This window comes from Castor canadensis, chromosome 15 (genome assembly GCF_047511655.1).
Source record: "Castor canadensis chromosome 15, mCasCan1.hap1v2, whole genome shotgun sequence".
In the NCBI taxonomy this organism is placed as follows: Eukaryota; Metazoa; Chordata; class Mammalia; order Rodentia; family Castoridae; genus Castor; species Castor canadensis.
In genome coordinates, this window is record NC_133400.1 from 58317096 (window position 1) to 58339240 (window position 22145).

Genomic DNA, 22145 nt, shown 5'->3' on the forward strand with positions numbered 1-22145 from the left:
AAATAAAATTCATATGGAAGCATAAAATTGCTGAAAAAGTGAAAGCAACCCTGGCAAAAATGAGTTATCTTGGAAGTAACAAAATATTTAACTTTAAATTTTATGACAGACCCTTACTAAACAAAACAATATGATATTGACACAAAAATAGCCATGAAGGCCAGTGGAACAGAACAGAAGGGCCAGAGTAAAGCAACACAGCTACAGTCATCTTATCTTTGACAAGGAAACAAAAACCATTTATTGAAGAATAGAGCATCTGTAAAACAAATGATATTGGGACAATTGGATATCCACATGTAGAAGACTGAAACTAGATCCCTCGGTTGCCCTGGAATAAAATCAATTCAAAGTGGATCAAGACCTTTAATGTAAGACCTAAAAACTGAAAGTACTATAGAACAGCACAGAGAAAACCCTGGAATACACAGATGTAAGAAACAACCTCACAAATAGGACTCCAATAGCTCAACAAGTAAGAATAAGAATTAACAAATGTGCTTACATCAAATAAAAAGCTTCTACACATCAAAGAAAACAATTTCCAGACTCAAAAGACAACTTAAAGAATGGGGAAAAATCCTTGCAAACTATTCTTCAGACAAAGGAATAATATTCAGAACATATAAAAAGCTCAAAAAATTAAACACCAAATGAACAAATAATCCAATGAAGAAATGGTTAATTGACTTGAACAGGTAGTTTTCAGAAAAAAAGAAGTATCAATGGGCAATGTAAAATAATTAGCCTTAAAGGAAATGCAAATCAAAACAACATTGAGAGTTCCTATTACCCCAGTCAAAATGGCAGTAAGTACACAGATGAGATAGCTGCACCCCCATATTTAATGCAGCACTACTTATAATAGAGAAGATATGGATACAGCCTAACTGCCCAACAACCACTGATTACATAAATAAAATGTGTACATATATATTATGGAGCATTATTCAACCATAAAGAAAATTAAATTATGTCCTTTGCAGGAAAATGGATGGAACTGGAGAACATGATGTTAAGCAATATAAGCCAAGCTCAGAAAGAAAAAATTCCATGTTTTTGCTTATATGTGGAATCTACACTGAAAAAAAGTACAATATGACATGATTTTCAAATAGGGACTGTGTTTTAGGGTTGACACCAGTAGGTGAGAGTGACAGTTGGTGAATATCATAATAATACAATATATGCAATTTACCCTGGAGCTGTGTCCCTAGCAATAAATTATGCATTTCAGACAAAGTCAAGCAGAAATTTCTCCCTGGCTTCACACAGGTATACTTTTCATCACAAATGATTTAATTCATATACTGCTATACAAATTTTAATTGCTTTATAAACATTCAAGTTACTTTGTATGCTGCTTTAAATTATACTTTGAAGGTTATCGTGCCACTCCTCAGCACATTCTCCAGTCTCCGTGTGTTCACCCTCTGTTTTCTGCAACTAAAACAAATAGGAAAAAATCACTACTAATAATCTAGCACAAATCTTCCCATCCTGTTTCTTTTTCTGCATGCATCATATGCATGTTGTTTGTAGTTCCTCTTGTGATACAGAATTCAGTGATCTGTTTTAGTAGGGATCCCATGGCCCATGAGTACCTTATCATACCATGCGACCCTTTACAGAAATATTTGTGGAGCCCTAGTCTTGGACCAAAACGTATTATTTTTAAGTATATTTTATCAGATACCTTCACACTGAAAAAAATTGTAAAAGGGTATAAAAGAAAAAATACCTATGGTGTGATTTATGTTTTTGTATTCAACTCACCACCATATTAATTGTGAATTAAAGTATTACTACATATAATTGTTACTCTGAAACTAGTGATAAAAAGTAAAAGGATGAATTAGTGACAGTTTGATATCTCATGCAATAAGAGTCAATATCTGTGCAGGGACCAGTATGCATGGTCTGAATACAAGCTCCAAGGTTACTAGCTGTGGGATCATGAGCAGCCTGATTTTCTCGGTCTTGGTGTCATCATTTTTGCAGTAGTGATAATAGTTTCTATCTTATAGAACTGTTTGGAAGATTAAATTAGAAAACTTGCATAAAGCACTGAGAAGTTTTCAATACAAAGAGAGAGCTATATGTAATACTTTATAATAACATTAGTATTAGGATTCTAGTCTATGTTCTAAAAAAATGGATCTTTTAGGCAGGGGACATGCCAATGGAAGAGGTCTCCCATTCAAGGTGCACTCGATCATTTCTCACACTTTAGAAAGTGGCAGCAAATGGAGAACATGAGATCCAGAATTCATCCTCACTAGTTCATGAATTTCTCACTAATCCCTCTAGCCAAGAGTATTTTCATTCACCCATAATAATTTATAGTTTAATTTCTCTCAGGACAGCTCAGTGGATAATGATCATGTAGCCCAATGCAAATGGCAGCTCCTGTACTAAGTAGCATGTAACTGATAGCCAAGATACGGGGACAGACCAGATGCCCTAAAACCCATGAATAGATTAACAAAATGTGGTATATATACACAATGGAACTTTATTTGGCCATAAGTAAGAATGAAGTTATGTCATTTGTGGGTAAATGGATGAAATTAGAAAATAGTATTTTAAGTGAAGTAAGCCAGATTCAGAAAGACAATGGCCACATATTTTCTCTCATATGTAGAAGATAGATCCAAAAGAGAAACATCTAAACCAAAACAAACATGATCTTATACATATTTACATATAAAATATGTTGTGGCTCTTGCCTGTATCCTTCCTACTCAGTAGCCAGAGATCAGGAGGATATTGTTCAAAGCTAGCATGAGCAAATAGGTCAAGAGACCATATCTCGAAATTACCCAACAGAAGAAAGGCTGCTGGAGTGGCTGAAATGCTACAGTGCCTACGTGTGGGGAGAGGATTAAAGCCTATTAGAACTACACACAAGCAAGGTGGGATGCAGTTAATTGCTTTTACCTGTAGGCCCAGATAGGCACAGCCCTCAGGCATAAAACAGGGAAAGGAAGAACAGCTGTGTCTCCTGGGCTTGTGTTCAGAGAATCAGGAATGCAGGCTTCTCCTGTTACAATATCATGCCCCCACCAAGAGCCTCTGCTCCACCCTGTTTGCCACTTTTATAAAAAGCCCAGTGAAGGAGGGTGAGGGCCCTTTAAGGGCTTTTGCCTTTTTGGGCTTTACATTGGGCTTTTGGGCCTTTGGAATTTTTGATTGGCATTTGGCTTTTTGATTTGGGGAGCTTTTTGCCTTTGAATATTGGAAAGAAGATTTTACTTTGGGCCTTTTGATGTGGGAATCTTTTGGAAGGAAAAAGAATTATTGAAGGGAAAAAATTGCTGAAGGGAAAAGAATTGTTGAAGGGAAAATGCTAAAGAGGGGTTGATAGAAAGTCTGCACTAAGAACTTTAACATAGGCTTCAGAAAGCAAAGCTGAGAAAGAACTTCATACATAGGTCTTAAGAAAGCTAAAACTAAAGAACAACCAAAGAGAACATGCGACTAGTGCATGACTTTAAGAGGTATGCCTATGCAGGTTGTAGGCAGCTGTTTGCAAGTTTCAGCACCAAGGCTTTAGCTTTCCTATGGACCAACAACAAACTGAGAAGGAGTATATGGAATCAATTCCATTTACAATAGCCTCAAAAAATCAAATACCTATGAGTAAACATAACAAAGGATGTAAATGACCTGTATAAGGAGAACTACAAACCCCTGAAGAAAGAGATTAAGGAAGACTACAGAAGATGGAAAGATCTCCTGTGCTCATGGATTGGTACAATCAGCATAGTAAAAATTGCTATACTACCAAAAGCAATCTACATTTTCAATGCAATTCCCATCAAAATCCCAATGACTTTCATCACAAAGATTGAAAAATCAACCCTAAAGTTCATTTGGAAACACAAGAGACAACAAATAGCCAAGGCAATAATCAGCAAAAAGAGCAATGATGGAGGTATCATAATACCTGACTTCAAATTATATCACAAAGAAGTAGTGATAAAAAAGCATGGTACTGGCACAAAAACAGACATGAAGACCAGGGAACAGAATAAAGGACCTGGACATGAATCCACACAACTATACACACCTTATTTTTGACAAAGGTGCCCAAAATATACAATGGAGAAAAGACAGCCTCTTCAACAAATATTGCTTGGAAAAGTGGTTATCCATCTACCAGAAACTGAAACTAGATCCATGTTTATCACCCTGTAGTACTAACACCTCCAAATGGATCAAGGACCTTAATATCAGACCCAAAACTCTGAAGTTAATACAGGAAGGAGCAGGAAACAATCTGGAAGTAATAGGTATAGGCAAGGACTTCCTGGACAAATGGGACTACATAAAATTAAAAAGCTTCTGCACAACTAAAGAAATGGTCTCTAAACTGAAGAGACCACCCACAGATTGGGAGTAAATATTTTCCAGCTATACATCAGACAAAGGACTGAAAACCAGAATATACAGAGAACTTAAGAAACTAAACTCTGCCAAAATCAATGAACCAATAAAGAAATGGGCAAATGAACTAAATAGAACTTTCTCAAATGAAGAAACTCAAATGGCCAATAAACACATGAAAAAATGCTCACCATCTCTAGCCATAAAGGAAATGCAAATCAAAAGTACACTAAGATTCCACCTCACCCCTGTTTGAATAGCCATCATTGAAAACACCACCACCATGTGTTGGTGAGGATGTGAGGAAAAAGAACCCTTTTACACTGCTGGTGGGAATGCAAGCTGGTGCAACCTCTCTGGAAAAAAGTTTGGAGGCTTCTTAAAAATTTAAACATAGATTTGCCATTTGATCCAGCAATCTCACTCCTGTGGATATACCCAAAAGAATGTGACACAGGTTACTCCAAAGGCCCCTACACACCCATGTTTACTGCAGCACTATTCACAATAGCCAAGTTATGGAAACAACAAAGATGACCCACTACTGACAAATGGATCAGGAAAATGTGGTATTTATACACAATGGAATTTTACTCAGCCATGAAGAAGAATGAAATCTTATCATTTGCAAGTAAATGGTTGGAACTGGAGAACATAATGCTGAGAGAGGTTAGCCAGACTCAGAAGACCAAAAATGATATGTTCTCCCTCATATGCAGATGTTAGATCAAGTGCAAATGAAGCAATGTCGCTGGACTTGGGTCATATGAAAGGGGAGAACACATATGGCAGGTATGTAGATACGTAGAAAACCCAAAACATGAAAGAATTTGATGTCTCCTCTCCAGAGGAACTAATACAGAAACCTTAAAGCGACAGAGGTCAACATGAGAAGGGGATCAGGAACCAGTGTAAAGATATGTTAGAGATGAATCAACCTTGGTTGTAACACATTTGTTCATGAAAGCAATGCTAGGAATCTCTCTGTTTAGCTGTCCTTATCTCAACTAGCAAAAATTCTATGTCTTTCTTATTATTGCTTATTTCCACTCTTAAATAGAAGTGGAGAAAAGTGCAAAACTGGTTCTGCCTTGAAGCGAGGGGGGAGGGGGGAAGAGGGTGGGGAACGAGGGGGTAGAAATGATCCAAAGAATGTATGCACATGTGAATAAATGAATTATAATAAAAAAATGAAGTCTAAAGAGCAGATGAGACAATGCAAGCCTGGGGGCAAAAGACTTTAAGAGCAGTTAAGCAAAAGATAAGCTAAGGGCAAATGGGACAGTGGGAGCCTAAGGAAAGAGGTTTTAAGCAAGGTTTTAAAGAACTACAAGGAGAAATGCCTTAAAGAATCAAGATAGAGAAAAGAAGCAATTAGGGTCGGGTGTCTCCACCCAGATGCCCAACACACCTGACCCCAACTTTCTATCTGTCTGTCTGTCTATCCTGTGTCTTTTCTACATCTCTAGTCACCCCCTGCCCCCAGTTCAGTCCAGTTAGGTCCAGCAATAACCAAGTAGTGAGAAAGAAAAGCTTCACCCAGCAATGGAGGGAGCATAAGAAACAGTGACCCCTTCACCTACCTAGTAGGCATGAAGCCCTGAATTCAAATGCATACTACCAACCAAAAAATATATATATATATATTTTTTAAGTGACAACATGTTTACTCAGGGAAAGAGGTAAAAGATATGAGAATGATAGACAGTCAACAGTATTAAGAAACATTGCATCTGTGCAAGTAGATGGTATAATAAGAGCACATACTGAATACTATTGAGTAATAGGGTTGGGAGGGAAAGTGTAAGAGAGAGTAATAGAGGATATTGAACTGATCAAATATAGTATATTCATAGCTGAGATACATCAAGAAAGCCCATGGGGAACTGACTTTGATGTACTTCCTATACAAGAATGTAGAATGTTTAAACCTGTTGAAATCACCAAGAAAAGGGCACTAAGGTAGAAAGGAAAAAAACAGAAGGGATGAACCAATTCAGGTTATGATACATTCATGCATGGAAATGTCACAATGAAACACCCTATGTTAGACAAACACAATTTTTTAATATAAAAATGGAGAACAGGAAGAAAGAACAGGTCCTGTCTGGGGGGTTGGTAACACATGTATGTAAAAAAGCTGTACACATGCATGTAAATGGAAAAATGAGACCTGCTGAAACTATTCCAGAAATGGAGGGAGGGGAGAACAAAGGAGAATGATGGAGGGGGTGAATTCGACTATGATATATTGTAACAACTTTTGTAAATGTCACAATGCACACCCAGTACAACAATAATAATAATGAGTATTAATAAGTTTGTTTGGATCATGATGGAATTAAAATAAGCATTGAATGACATAAAAAATGAAGGACATGACATTAAAATAGGTACCTTAAGGAGGGGTGGTACTTGGAGGAGTGGTAAGGGTGAATGGAAGATATGAAGGTGAGGGAATATGGTTGATGTAGTTCATATACTTATACAAAATAGAAAATGAAATCTTTTGCAATTGTTTCAAGTGGGGCAGGAAGGGGGCTGAGGGGGACATGGAGAGGGTGATCAAAACAATGTACAATGTAAGGTTATTCAGAATTATCACAATCAATCCTCCCCATACAGTGAATATATGCTAATAAAAATGACAAAATCACATTTGACTACCTTCATTATATTTTAAAAGCAAGTAAATCTGTATTTGAACATAAATGGCCAACTAATATATAGTTTAGTGATTAAATACAATTTATCTTCTATTGCTTCATTCAGAAAGGAATTCAGAACATCAATTAGGCATAGAGACTCACAATAAACACTTTCAGCTCTGTGTACATAATGGCCATGTGCTGCTCAACAATGTGTCAGTCAACCATGGACAGCATGTGCAATGCTGGTCCAGGAGACTGCATGGCCTAGGGACATGGTGGATATCTTAGGTTGTATAAGTACATTATTATGATATTTCACAGGATCAAAGAGCCAAACATCACATTTCTCAGATGATATCCCTGTTTTATGTGAAAAAATGACTGAATATACATATATAATGATATATATGATAGTTTAAGTAATATTGATGAAATATAGTTAGAAATAGGAAGTTTTTACACAAGACTAATTTAGCTCATTCAAGTTTCCTCTTGATGACATCAATCTCATATTTGCTCTCCTAAGACAGATTTCACTTTTTTTTCTCACTTTGAGTTCTTTATTATATGGCTCTTCTTTTTCAATTAACTCTTCCTTTATTTTTGCCTCAAATGAACATGTCATTTATGTCTTGTCACTGACAGCCTCATATATGTCTAATAGGAATAGAAAATGTTACAAATACTTTGGAAAACAAATTGATAGTCTCTACATAATGGAACACAGTGTCATGAAGAGACTTTCATGGATGATGCTTTGGATTAGTTAAATATCTGGATTGTGGTGATTAAACAAGTGTGATAGATATATCAAACCTTACTATATATATATATATATATATATTTAATCAAATTAAAAACATACCTCACTAAAATTATTGAAAACAATCTTTCTTGAAAGTACAGACATCTAAGACAGTGGTTGGGATGAAGAGAGATGCAAGATAAACTTAGAGCAGTGAGATTTTTAAAACTAAGGCATGAGGACTAATAGAAGGCTTTAAGCAAGGGATAAAAACAGTGAGTCCCGAATTTTCAAATGATATCATGATGGTTGCAGAGCAGACCATAATCACAGGATGTGGGTGGGTAGCAGGAAAAACAGTGCTAAGGTTGCTGCAGTACTCCAAGTAGTAACAATTGTTACCTGATCCAATAATGATAAAGGCATAGATGAGGATAATTAACATAACAGACCTGGAGGCTTCCATTTTCAGAAAAGTAAATGAGAATGATCATAGTTCTTTCACTGAGAATGGACAGTAGATCTCATTCTAATTTCATGTAAAGCACATTTGTGACATGATCAGCACTATAAGATATCAGTGTTCTATTGCACACCACTATGCTATGTACACACATTATAATATGCATCAAAAGGACTTATATTTATACAGTGATCCTACCTTTACTCTGCATGCCAAGCAGCTTGATTGGCAGCAATGTTTCCTCACAGTCAGGCTCTTCACTAACCTCTGATGTTATTTCTGATGGCTCAGTTATGCATGATAATCCTACATAGAAATTACTTTTTTTGGTCCTGTACAATATATAATACTATTTTCAGATGTGTCCTAAATATTATTCCATGTACTAAATATGTATAAAACTGGCAATTATTCATCCTCTTATAAACTGAAATGTGGGTACTTCCGTAAAGAGCTCGTTTAAGTAAAAGGTTAACTTGTCTCTTAATCACTTTCTCACATATTCAAAATAAATGCCTCTACATATAAAATAGCCTATTTTAATTTTTATTTCTTTCACTATACTTTCTATTTATTTTTATAATATAATAATGACTATTATACTTCACTTTTAAAATAAGTACTGTTTTTTATTATTTTTACTGTACCTTGTTTTCTGCACTAGAAGTTTTCTTTGCAAGCCTGGAAAAACATAAAATGTGTTTAGACAAATATTAACTATGCCAAATATAAAGAATAACTAAATATGAAATATCTACATTTTATTTCCTTCATCCTATTCAAATGATTCATAATCTATTCCAAATGAGATAATTTTCTTGAGGAGGATTCAACTATAAACAAAAAGAATAATATAAGGGACAAATATAATACTGCTCTTAATAACATAATAAAGAAGAAATTCAGATCCAACTTTCCGTCACTCAAAGCAAAAGGAAAAGCATAACATTATTTGGCAGTCAAAAATATACCAGCATTTTTTCTTCTATTCCTATATAACCCATTTGCAAAATATTTCTTTAGTTCACATATGATAATTTGATACAAACTCTCTCTTAAGGATAATAGCAGTTAGGATGCTACAGGGCCTACTATGGAATTATTACACATTACTGTAAACATTGCACATATGTAAATCTCATTTTAATGTTCAGAACACTACTGTGAGATTGACAACCTGTAGTATTTTAAAGAGGCAGAAATTAGGAATAGGAAGGCCAAGGAACTTGCCCAAGCCCAGACACCTGGTTGGTGGCAAACCCAGACTCCAGGTTCAGGAATTCTGGCTCCACAATACATGGTTCACAACATGCTGTGGAAAGTAATATTTATCTTCAAGTTTTTAAAAGTGACTTAATAGAAGATGAACCCACACTATCATTTATGTTTCTTTATAATTAAGAATAATTTCTGCATATTATAATGTATCATCTCAAAATGTAGCCCACAGTGGTTTAGAACTCAAAATCCTCTTGCTTTAGCCTTCCCAGTGCTGGAATTACAGGAATGACCACCACGCCCAGCTTGCAAATATTTTTAAATAAAAATAAAAATTAAAGACCTAAGAAATTGCGGCAACCTACTTTAACAATTAGAGATTTAATTTTTCTAAAGAACTTCCTCAACAGGCATCATTCATCTATTCAACTAGTCATTCTTGCATTCATCAAGAACTTATTGACCACACAATACATATCAATGATACTGTTGTTACAAGGAAGCAACATTTTCAATACTTTAAAACTTTATAATCCAAAACTAATAATATCTGCTACACAGTCAATGTTTTACTTTTCTAGTTTACATAACAAAAATCTGCCATTTTCTCAATGACCTAAACAACTGTTTAGTTGATACACACTGGAATCTGATTCAAGGTGGTGGTTTGCTGATAGCTCCAAACTCTGGGCTGAACTCCACAAACCTAAAGGTCCTGGAAACTATGAGCCCTGAAAAGTCACATCCCAAGACCAAAAGGCAGTGAGCAGAACTCTACAGGAACCTGAACAGATGGAAGCAACAGAATACATGGAGAAATGTCTGCAAGTTTGTGACCCCAAACCTCTCTTCTCCTATCCTTTCTTCCACTCTCCCCAATTCAAACCACCTATCAATCACCAGAACAATGCCTTAAATATCAATGAGCCCTCTCTTTTTCTTCCCTTCCACAACTCCCCTTCACTACTAAGAATTCCAATAGATGAAGGGAATCCCAGTTTTTCTTCATCCTCTTTGTTCTTCAGCTCTGAGTACTTTATATTTGTTTGTCTACTTCTCCAACATTTTCCCATGTTTATATTACCCACCTGATCTCTTCTAACAACTCTCACCTGTCTGTTAATTAATGCCTCAGATTAGTTTAATCACCATCCTCTCTTACCAAATAAAATTTTCACCTCTTATTAACCTCAAGAACTTTCCCTCTGTCTCTGATCTACCACACTCCAACTACATTTAAGCTTCTAGTACCACAAAGATTCATCTTTGCTCTAATTGGAAGCCAAACATACTGGAACAGTAACAGTAACTGCTCTTCATCAGGGATTACTGCATCCTCAAGGCTGCAGTTCAATTCCTGAGGAAGCTTTAGTAGCTGAGCCTTTTTTTCCCTGTGTGGAACAGGGGAAAAAATTCAACATCTTGAGAGTAAGAAGCTAAAAGGACTGATATTGAGCAATTATTACCCCATTTTGAGACAAGAAAACACACCAGAGCTCAAGCAGCACCCAGTCCTGTACAATACTTCATAAATCCCCAACTAAGGGAACACAAGGGACTAGAACACCAAAACAAAAAAAAAGAAAAAAGAAAAAAAGCTCAGATGAATAAATCTCAACACCACAAAAATATGAAGAAGAAAACTGTTCCCCCTCAAAAACTAACTCTACCACTAAGGATCTAAACAACAGTGAACAAAAGGAAACACTAAATTTGTAATTCTAAAAAATAATAGAAAGAATGATTTATGAGCTCAAACAGGAAACACAAAAGTGTAGTCTCTTCAACAAATGTTGCTGGGAAAAGTGGTTATCTGTGGCAGAAAACTAAAACTAGATCCATGCCTATCACTCTTCACTAGTATTAACTCAAAATGGATCAAGAACCTGGAACTCTGAAGTTAATACAGGAAAGAGCAGGGAATACTCTGGAAGCAATAGGTACAGGAAGAGAATTCCTCAGTAGAACACTAGTTGCTCAGCAACTAAGAGAAAGAATGGACAAATGGGACTACATGAAATTTAAAAGCTCTGTACAACAAAAGAAATGGTCTCTAAATTAAAGAGACCACCCACTGAGTGGAAGAAAATATTCACTGGCTATACATCAGACAAACGACTGATAACCAGAAAATACAGGGCACTCAAAAACCTAAACTCGCCCAAAATTAATGATCCAATAATGAAGTGGGCAACTGAACTAAACAGCACCTTCCCAAAGGAACAAATCCAAATGGCCAAAAAACACATGAAAAAATGCTTACCATATCTGGCCATAAAAGAAATGCAAATAAAAACCACATTAAGATTCTACCTTATTCCTGTTAGAAGACTTATCATCAAAAACACCACCAACAACAAATGTTGGTGAAGATGCTAGAAAAAAGGAACCCTCATACACTGTTAGTGGGAATGTAAGCTAGTACAACTACTTTGGAAAACAATATGGAGGCTTCCTAAAAAATTAACATAGGTCTGCAATATAATCCAGCAATATCACTCTTAGGGATATACTCAAAGGAAAGCAAGTCAGGTTATTCCAAATGCACTGCACACCCATGTTTGTTGCAACACTATTCATAATATTGTTATGTAAACAGCCAACATGCTACTACCAATGAATGGGTTAAGAAAATGTGGTATTGATACACAATAGAATTTTACTCAGCCACAAAGAAGAATGAAATCTTGTCATTCACAAGTAAATGAATGGAACTGGAGAACATCATCTTAAGCAAAATTAGCCAGGTTCAAAAGGTCAAAAATCCTATGTCCTCCCTCATATGCAGATTATACACCTAAAACAAATGCAGTAATGTTATAAGACATGAGTCACACACTAAGGGGAGAATGCACACGGGAGAAACAAAGAAAGGGAAAAAACCCAAAAACTTGAAAATGTTTGAGAGGACCACTGTAGAGGAGCTAATAAAGTAATCTTAAACTGACAGAAGCCACTATGGGAAGGTGACCAGGAAGTAGCGAAGAAGTCTGGGAAAGATGAACCACTTCAGGTTGTAATACACAAGTGCACTGAAACAATGCTAGGAATCTCTCTGAACACCCATCTTTATCTCAAGCTAGCAAAAATGCTGTGTCTTTCTTATTACCTCTTATGTTTTCTCTTCAACAAAATTGGAGTAGAGGGCAGAACAGTTCTGCCTAGAAGTGAGGGGAGGAGATGTAGGGATGGGGAGAGAGATGGTCTAAACAATGTGTACACATATGAATAAATGTATAAACAATTAAAAAAACAAGAGTCTGATCCCAAAGAGTACATGTATAAGCAACTAAAAGAGCTCAAAAAGAATTCACACAAACAGATGAATGAAGTTAAGAAGACCTTGCAGGATATGAAAGAGGAACTCAATAAAGATATAGAAATCCTGAAAAAGAATCAGTCTAAAATGAACATCCAACATCCCAAATAAAAATCTCAACTGAAAGCATGCCAAATAGAATGGAACAAGTTGAAAACAGAGTACCAGGAACAGAAGACAAAGTAGAAGAATTAGATCCATCAAAGAACAGGAAAATTTCCAAAGGAAAAACCTGAATGGAACATGCAAGACATCTTAGACAACAAGAAAAGAACAAACCTATGAACCATATGTATAGAAGAAGGACAGATGCAAAGTAAAGTCATAGATAACCTATTCAATAAAATAATAGCTGCAGACTTCCCCAACCTTGAAAAAGAGAAAAACATCCAGGTACAAGAAGCTTACAAAACACCAAACTATCAGGACAAACAATAAACACCCCCAGATACATCACAATCAAAACAAGGAAAGAATACTGAAAGCTGCAAAACAGATAAGGCAGTTTCTAAATAAAGTCAAACCCATTAAAATAGCATCAGATTTCTCAACACAAATTCTAAAAGCAAGAAGGTCATAGAAAGACATAATGCCTGCCCTGAAAGAAGACAGCTGTCAACATAGACTAGTCTACCCAGCAAAACTATCCTTCTTAATTGAAGGAGAAATTGTCTCTTCACATATCTACTTTTTTTGCTTCTAGATGAGAGGGGATAAACTTGAATTATCTTTGTACAAAGAATAAGATTCTATGTGGAATCCCTAGAACCACAAATGAATGATATTAAATTTTTAAAAGATATTCATTGATCCTTCTATGACCACATATTATAACAATATATAGTCATTCACTTAAACATATGAAGCAATTAAAATCAGGGTAACAATATGGGCATTATCTCTGTAATTAAAGAATTTGAAAACACATAAAACACATAATTTCAATTGTATACATAGGAAAGAAAATAATTAAGAAAAATAAAATACTTTATATTGTTCTAGTGACAAAAATTATATTTTTGTGACAAATAATTCTAATAAATTATTTTCAAATGAAGTCCATTTATCATAATATTAAATAGAATTCATGGTTGTTAGATTTGGCAGTATTGGGCTTCGACGTCCAATTCTTATGTTTGCTAGGTACGCACTCTACAAATTAAGACATGCCTCCCACATTTTTTGCTCTTTTATTTTTTTTTAAATGTTCTATGTAACCCAGACTGGCCAGGAAACATCTGCCTATTCCAGGCTTTCATGCAGAAATATAAAGAGCAATGCTTTTCCATGATGAACTATTTTCTTCCCTATGCTCATGTGAGTTAAAATAAGAACATCAAAACCTATCATAAGTAAAAGAAGAAAAAATGAACAATATGTGGCTAATACAATTGACAGTCACTAAGGGATGACATAACATCAGTATTCTTCAACAAAAGCAATTTAAAAATAAAAATTATCTAACATACAAAATGGTTTTCAATTCCAGCTCATACTTCATGTAGAATTTGAAAGGCAGCAGGGAAAAGAAACAGAGGTGAAAAACACTATAAAAAATGGTGATGAATTTCACTGTGAGTAAAGAAGTAAACTATAAGTTTAAAATTTATAAAACTAATATGAGACCCCTTTAGCTAACATAAGAACATATAACCAAAAAATCAGATTATGAAAAACAAACAACAGTCCATTCTATAGTGGAATTAAATCTTATCATACACTATTGTTTCCATTAGTGAACCTAAATAAAGGCTTTTCTACCTGAAGTCTGGTTGCACCATATTCCAATAAGTACAACTTAATCTTTTTGTACTAATATAATATTTCCTACTTAAGTCACTTTTCCCACTCTAAAACACCAATAAGGTTTTGAGAAAGTGAAAAATGTCTGTATCGTCCCATCCTATCAATTCCATATAGACTTTCATCAATGTAAAACAGGAATTCTGCCATCTTTGACTGTTTTCCCTTACAGCAGGCATAAGCTGTGTGAGGACACCCTGCAAAACAACAGTTTCAATTTATTATTTTTCTATATTTCTCAAAAGAACTGAAAGTCTTAAAGGATCCAGTGTAGGTATACCTATAATGACAAGAGCAAATACACAGTAGCCTCTTCCTTCTCACCTCGCTTGGCTTTCACATGTGCCACTCCTTCCATGTGAAATGTTCCTCCACATGAACCCCAGTACTCTCCAAAACTCACTCAAACATTAATTGGATCCACAGACATTTCCTTCTGTCACAGAATTTCTCATGCATTGTGTATCCTGTGTCCTTTATCAGGTGTTTGGGAGTCATGTTATTGTGCCCATTTAATCCTAATGGCAGGGCTGTATGTTTTATGTCAACAGCCTCAAATCCTAAAACACAGTGTAATAGTATTCAGTATTATTATTGAGTGAATTAACTAAATTCTCTTCTGTAGAGCAGGGTTTCTCCATCCATATTCCAACTAATATTTACTTTTCCTGAAGTAATGATTCAACAGAGATTCCAATCATCCCTTTCAGAAACACGACCAAACTGGGTATGACATATCCAATGTCAGTGTCTTTACCTTTGCCTAACATCAATCCAAAATGCAATTTAAAAGCCTCATAACAACTTCATGAATTTTCCAACACCTATAATTTTATACTCCATTTGTATTTAATTCTCCAACACTGTTAATTAAATAAATAATTATTTTCACAGGATAGTTGAAACTGAACTATTAAAAGGACTCTTATCTATTCTCATGAAGCTTATGGTTGTCAATGACTATTGCTCCCAGACTGATGATTCCAGGGGACTATGAACTTAACAGACACTCTGAGGTCAACTACTACACAGCTTAAAATGACAAAAAAATTTTGATTGCTACTCTTCTGCAGGAGGAAAAACAATCCCTGCTTATAATTGTCATCAAGTGACCTGGTGAGCTGAATGACAAAAAGGGGATATGAAATCTTTATGAGATATACTTTTATTTATGACAATACAACTAAAAGCATATTTCTCAAGACTTTCTGAACAGTAGTGAATGACTAAAGGTTGGAAGAAAAGGGGTATCATTCTGTAAGCCAAGAGATAAAGCCAGTAATTCTCCTTTAACTTTTCATCAAACTGCAGAAGTAGAGGAAGACAGATGAAATCTAAGCTAACATTTTGGGATTTAAAACATTGGAAGGAGTAGTATCCAATCAAACACCACTTCTAAAGATTTCTTAAAGTTTTGAGATCTCTAAGATCATATATGACAAAAATTTATTCAGTATTGTTTAGCAAGGAGGTGTGCCAGAATCTCAAGGAAATATTTTAAAATCACCATATCTAGTCCAAATTAAATTTACTGAGTCACACTCTCCAGGGGAAATGTGCACTTGCACATTTTCAAACAATCCCTGAGTCAATGAATTGCACAATTTTACTTGAAAAGTTGAGAAGACTTACTTAACACTCTTCATCTACAGACAACTGCATTTCATTTTCTTGGTAGGATCAGAACATGGATCATTCAATTCAAAATACATCCTCAATTCGCTACTCAAAGATACAATATAAAATATGTTCCACCTCACAGCAAGACATTGTAGAAATAAGAGTTGTTTTCGGCTCTTACCTAATTGGTTGTTTCTGCCAGTAACAGACATTAGTAAAGTGTTTTATCTTCTCTTGGGCTATACATTAAAATTACCAACTACAGATTGAGTCTGCTTTCCTCAGAATACTCCTAAAATTAATGTCCCTGAAAGTTTGTGATTGAAGTTTTTTCTTTCTCAAACTAAGAATCATCATCCAACAAAGTAAAGAACACCACTACATCAATACACACAATGTGAGAATTTGTTTCCAAAAACATACAGACAACTCTTATTGATATTTTCCCTCAATTACCTCTTTTCCAAATTTGCCTGCATATTTTTATCTGTTTCCCTTTCCATTTGTTCTTTTCAGCTTGACCACCCAAACTGGATCCTTTTGATCCAGCTTTCCCCAGCAACAAAATTTCCATGTACTAAAACTACTTTTGCATTGTTGAATTTTAAGATTAAGCTGATTTCCAAGACAAAGTTAGGCTTTCTATATTGTACTATACTAATCAGGAAAAAAAATCTTCTAATTAGTAAAAAGCACGCTGGAGTAAAAATAATTCAAAAATAACAAAAGCTTTACCTTTTACAAACTCAGGGTTTTCAAAAATATTTTCCATGAATATATATAAGAAAACTGTGTCCTCAAATACTATTTTCAAACTGTCAATACTTAAAATAAAAATCTTTCACAAATAAGTTATTTCAAAATAATTTTCATTCAAATGCTTGAGCATTCTATATGATACATCCTCTCTGTTAAATATGTGTATCCCACGATTAAAATACATGCATTTAAAAATTTGGGGAATAAGGATGGGAAATCTATACCTTGGATTTCTCATCTTTATTTGCTTTATATGCAAGCAGTTTGGCAGTCATTGAGGTGTTTCCCATAGAAACAGCATGGTAGAGGGCAGTGTTGCCCCTGGAGACTTTCACATTTGGATCCGCACCAGGTTTGATCAGAACAGAATAGACATTCCTCCTGCTCATATTGTGAGGCCTGATGGTATTGAACCAAGAAATGGTTGTAAGTTGAAAACATTTAAGATAAACATTCTACATGTTTCACCATTTAGTTCTACATAAATGAATTCTTTTCATTTTTAAGTGTTTAAATCAAATCCATCTCCCGCTGAAATTGTTGGCGTCCACCAACTTTATCAAAGCATTGCCAAGTGAGTCAATATCACACTTCCTCTCTACCAAGACAGTGACAACTTCTGGATGGCCATAGGCATAAGCGTAATGAAGAGCAGTCCTGCAAAAATGAGATGATTGTAAAGAAATTACACAGCATGATCTCAAATCATACATTGTTCATGTCATTGTAAACATTGAATAGCATACAAATCCTCTACCACCAAAATAAATATTTTCTTCTGAAAAAGGACAATTCGTATTAGTGTATTAGTATTCCTTATTACAAAAAAGACAGGCAATGTGTGTGTGTGTGTGTGTGTGTGTGTGTGTGTGTGTGTGTGTGAGATGTGGTTGTTAGAAAAGAATCAAGACCTCCTGGATACTAGGGAATCCTTATACCACTGGGCTACATCCCAGGCCAAGAACAGCCTGTGTGAAAACAAAGAGCATGTCTATTGAATTTAACTTAACTTGGATTTGAATCCTATTTAAGCTGTGTTGCTTACTACATATCAGTTAGTTTTTCTGTGCCTCAATTTGCTCATTCAAAAATGATGATTAAGGAAAAGAATAAGCCATTTCAAAGGAACCATTGCTGACATATTAAAATATATGCAATGTATTTAGACCAGTTTTTAGCACATAACACCTTGACACCTTTAAGATATAATTAAATAGCATTAGTACTATTAAACAAATATCATATTTCTACTAAGCAAAATATGATTGTACCCACTTTGCAGATATGTTTAAATGATTATTACAGCTATAATTGAAAACATTTCAAAAAAATTATTAGTAGAGAATAAAAGATGAAAGAATTTTGTGTAAAATAAGGATACATTATGTGACATATATGTATATTAGAGACATGTAGAAGTATAATATCCATTTTCCTCAATTTTTCATAAACAATGTTTTTAATTTTTTTCATTTTTCTTATTTTTACTGAGACCATGCCTCACTGTGTAGTTCAATCTCACCTTGAGTTCCTGATCCTCCCAAATCACTGTCCCTGGTGCTGAGATTATAGGCCTGTACACCACATCCAGAGCAGTGGCTTCAATTTCTGTTTCAAAAAATTGACATACAGAATGTATGCTTTTGATGTGACAGTGAAGCTCAGTGTTAGAATCTGTACATGGCAAACCCCAGGCCATGGCTTCAGCCACAGAGCAACCACCAAAAAGAATGCAAAATTTTGAGCTACCCAAAGTATGGTGCTCTTTACCACCACTAAAGTCTATAAACACTCCATTGTTTATTCCAGTTCTCTTCTTATTTTGGATTAGTTACAAATTTTAGTCTATAGTTCATCAGAAATGTATTGTTGCCACATAAGAACATAGCTAGTTTGACAGACTATGGCATATGTAGCTTAATGGTAGAGCAGTTGCATAGCATGCACCTAGCTTTGACTTCCATCCCCAGAAATGCCCTAAACTAATAAACAAACAAAAACCATCCTAGATGCTTTATTCCAAACTGCTAAAGTACTTTTCATTCATGAATAACTCATATTTTCTAAGTAGTATGGAATATCAGCAGTACCAAATTCTAAAGTCTTATATATAATTGGGTACTTCTAGGTTTTCTATTACATTACCCTCATTTGTCTATTTTTTGGCTAATGAAGCGTTATATTTTCAAAATTAGTGGCTTAACTTTGGTTCGAAGACTAGTGTGTGTTATCTAGAGATAGTTTCTCTGTGTCCTCCTAACCAAAGTTGACCAACCTAAAAAGGGCTCACACTGGGGGAAATGAGACTTGCAATTGAATACCCAGTGAACATAGCAGTAGCAGTGAAAAGGACCCTTTGGGTCACTGTCACAGCTTGCAGGTAACCTTGGCTTATCTACCCACTGTCTTCCTGGCAGTTGAGAGTGAGCTGGATGGACCTACTCATGCTAGCCAAGATGGTTTTCTAACCAAGATCAACCTGAGTAACACTTCAGAACTAAACCAATTGGGATGAAATGGATCTGAGAAACATGAGAAATCTAAGGAACAGTGAAAATGACACCTCAAAATAATTCAGTTTCCCATAACTTAAAGAAAACAAAACACAGAGCAGTCTTAAAAATTTGAGTAAGGTCCCTATATAAACAACAAACATACAAAAGTATGCCTTGATGTAAAATGGATCGTGGATTTTACATGAAGAATTTTGAGTTTTGATACTGAAACGTGACAGGAAATATTCTTCTCCTTATGCATTTTTCTGCAGTGTACACAACATTAGGCTTTTTAAATTGTACATTAAAAATAAATGGTGAAATGCTGTTGCTGTGTCATCACTTTTAAATAATAAATACACTACTCTCTAAGGTAACTAGTGGGGATCTGAAAGCAGATAAAGTTTTGGTCTTGGGTTGCTACTTGGTTATAGTCCAGCCCAGGTAAACAGGACTTAGGTGCTGAGCACCCTGTGATGGGAAGAAAGTCCAACATCCATGCAGAAAGCAGGACCCTGCCCTCCCTGTTCTTCCTGGTATTTTTTTTTTTTTTTTGGTACTGGGGTTTGAAAGCAGGGCCTCATGCTTGATAGGCAGGTGCTTTACCAGTCGAGCCTCTCCACCAGCCCTTACCTGCTCTTCCTGTCTCTGCCCTTTACACCATTTTTCCCATAAAGGAGCACTTTCGGCAATTTGGCTACATTGCTTTCGCGTGCAGCCTTGTAGATCTTTCCAGGTTTGTATCCAACGAGGTATTTGGGTACAGGGAGAATATCAGCACTCCGGATCTGTTTTCCAAAACCCAGGAAGGAACTCTGCGGACTGTGGAGGAACGCTAGGACTCCTGGCCCTTTCTCCTAAGGCCGAAGATCTTCATGGCTTCTTCTCCAGGGCTCTCATCCCCCTCGCTCCTACCCTCCCTGTCTCCCATTCTCCTCCTTCCTTCCCTTCTTCTTCCTCGGCTTCTTGCCTCCTCCTGAACACAAGACAGCACTTAGAGTGAACAGAAGAGTGATTATAGAGATCCGAATAATATGGCGATAATCGCAGTCAGACCAATACAGCGATAATAGTGAAAGAACCAAGTCTCTCAGCAGTTTCCCGACAGGGCAGTACAGCTATTTGGCAGCTGTCAACTGGCACGTGCACGTTGCCAAGTAACACAAATAAACGCCAGAACTGGCTTGTGCGTGCACTTGCTCACTTGCCTCCTGACAACAGTGACCTCAACTGGCTAGAGGCAAGGGTGCGCAGTGCGCATGTGCAGAGTCCACTGTCAAAGCTCAAGGGCGGAGCTACATTCCCTTCAACTGTTGGAAATTAGCTCCAAGTTCATGTAGCAATTCAGGGAAGACACTGAGCAGCTTTCCAATGTTGTAGCATAGCAGTTATGTCAGTTAACTGCCTTCTCATTGCCAAGCAACTTTGGCCTCTAAACAGAAGCACATGCTTGTGCACATGCAGAGCCTGCCTTCCAACAGCAGAGACAACACCTGGCTCCAGTCCAAGGTGCACAGTGCGCATGTGTAGAGCCAGCCTGTCACGTCTCAGCTGAAGGAGAGAGCTGTTTTCCCTTCAAATGTCAAATGCTGGAAATTAGCTGCGTGTTCATGTCATTTGCAAAAAAGGCAGACTCGTGCCTGTGGGAAAGTAGTGTTAGTACATGACTGGATTTAAAATAGAGTGGAAAATCAGAATGCTGAAGCAGGAGTCTACAAGAAAACTCAACTAAATTCTAAATCTTCCTGTCTCTCAGCTTATTCCCCTTCCACATCCGCTGGGCTGCACGGGGTGTCCATGAACAACTAGCAGATGCAGGAAGAGAGGTTTTTGAGTGATTTCTCAAAAGGGAGAATTTTTTAGAAGAAACTAGTGCACATCCTCCAGTTGAAATATGTGAATTTATTTCTTTTGTTTTTTCCTCAGAAGCATAACCTTTCCAATTTATTGGTTTTGCCAGATGACAGTCTTTAGTTTATCAGGAACTCAAAGTTGACTTCCATGCCCACCACCCCTCAGGAAACAGTGGGCAATGCCCTGAAACCCTTGCGTCTGGAAGCCGGCCTTTATAGGAGAACATGGGATGGGACAGGGTATCTTTGAGACCCTCAAGTCTTTCATGGAGCTGAGATTTTAAGGGGATTTCATGTCCCCTACCTAGTGCTGATATCTAAATCACTAAAATAGACTGTACAAATATAAAATCTCGGACTGGCAGAGTGACCCAAGCAGTAAAAGTGCCTGCCTGTCAAGCACCACGCCCTGAGTTTAAACTCCAGTACCTCCAAAAAAACCAATGAAAAAAAATCTGCCTGGGAATGATGGAAATCAGAGACAGTGGTCAGCCCAAACCCAGCTAAGCATTGGTGCCTCCCTGTGCAAGTGATCGTGATTCAGGGCACACAGAGTTAGAAGGACATAAATGTGGTGGAGAATCCCCTGAAGAAGGGGAAAATTTCAATTTTGCCAATTTTTCAAGAAGGTTATCTGCAATTGGTCACTCACATATGGGGCCCTTAATTAATTTTTTTTAATTGGAAATGATTGTCATCTCACACAGGGAAGGCCTTGCACATGTGTGGTAAACATTGTACTGCTGAGCTATATCCTCAACCGAAGGGCACACCTTTTAAACGTGCACTGCTATAGATTTTAATGGTTATCCTCGTCTTCCCCTTCTTCA

The 22145-nt window shown here is 36.3% G+C and overlaps 1 long non-coding RNA gene across 1 annotated transcript; it reads right to left on the reverse strand.

Annotated features, from left to right (window-relative positions):
- Positions 1–733: 733 nt before the first annotated feature.
- Positions 734–20667, reverse strand: LOC141417473 (uncharacterized). The gene is made up of 4 exons (XR_012442035.1): positions 20096–20667; positions 18490–18575; positions 8896–8929; positions 734–1446 (listed from the first exon to the last, which is right to left on the reverse strand). It is a non-coding gene; the product is annotated as an uncharacterized lncRNA (long non-coding RNA).
- Positions 20668–22145: the final 1478 nt, after the last annotated feature.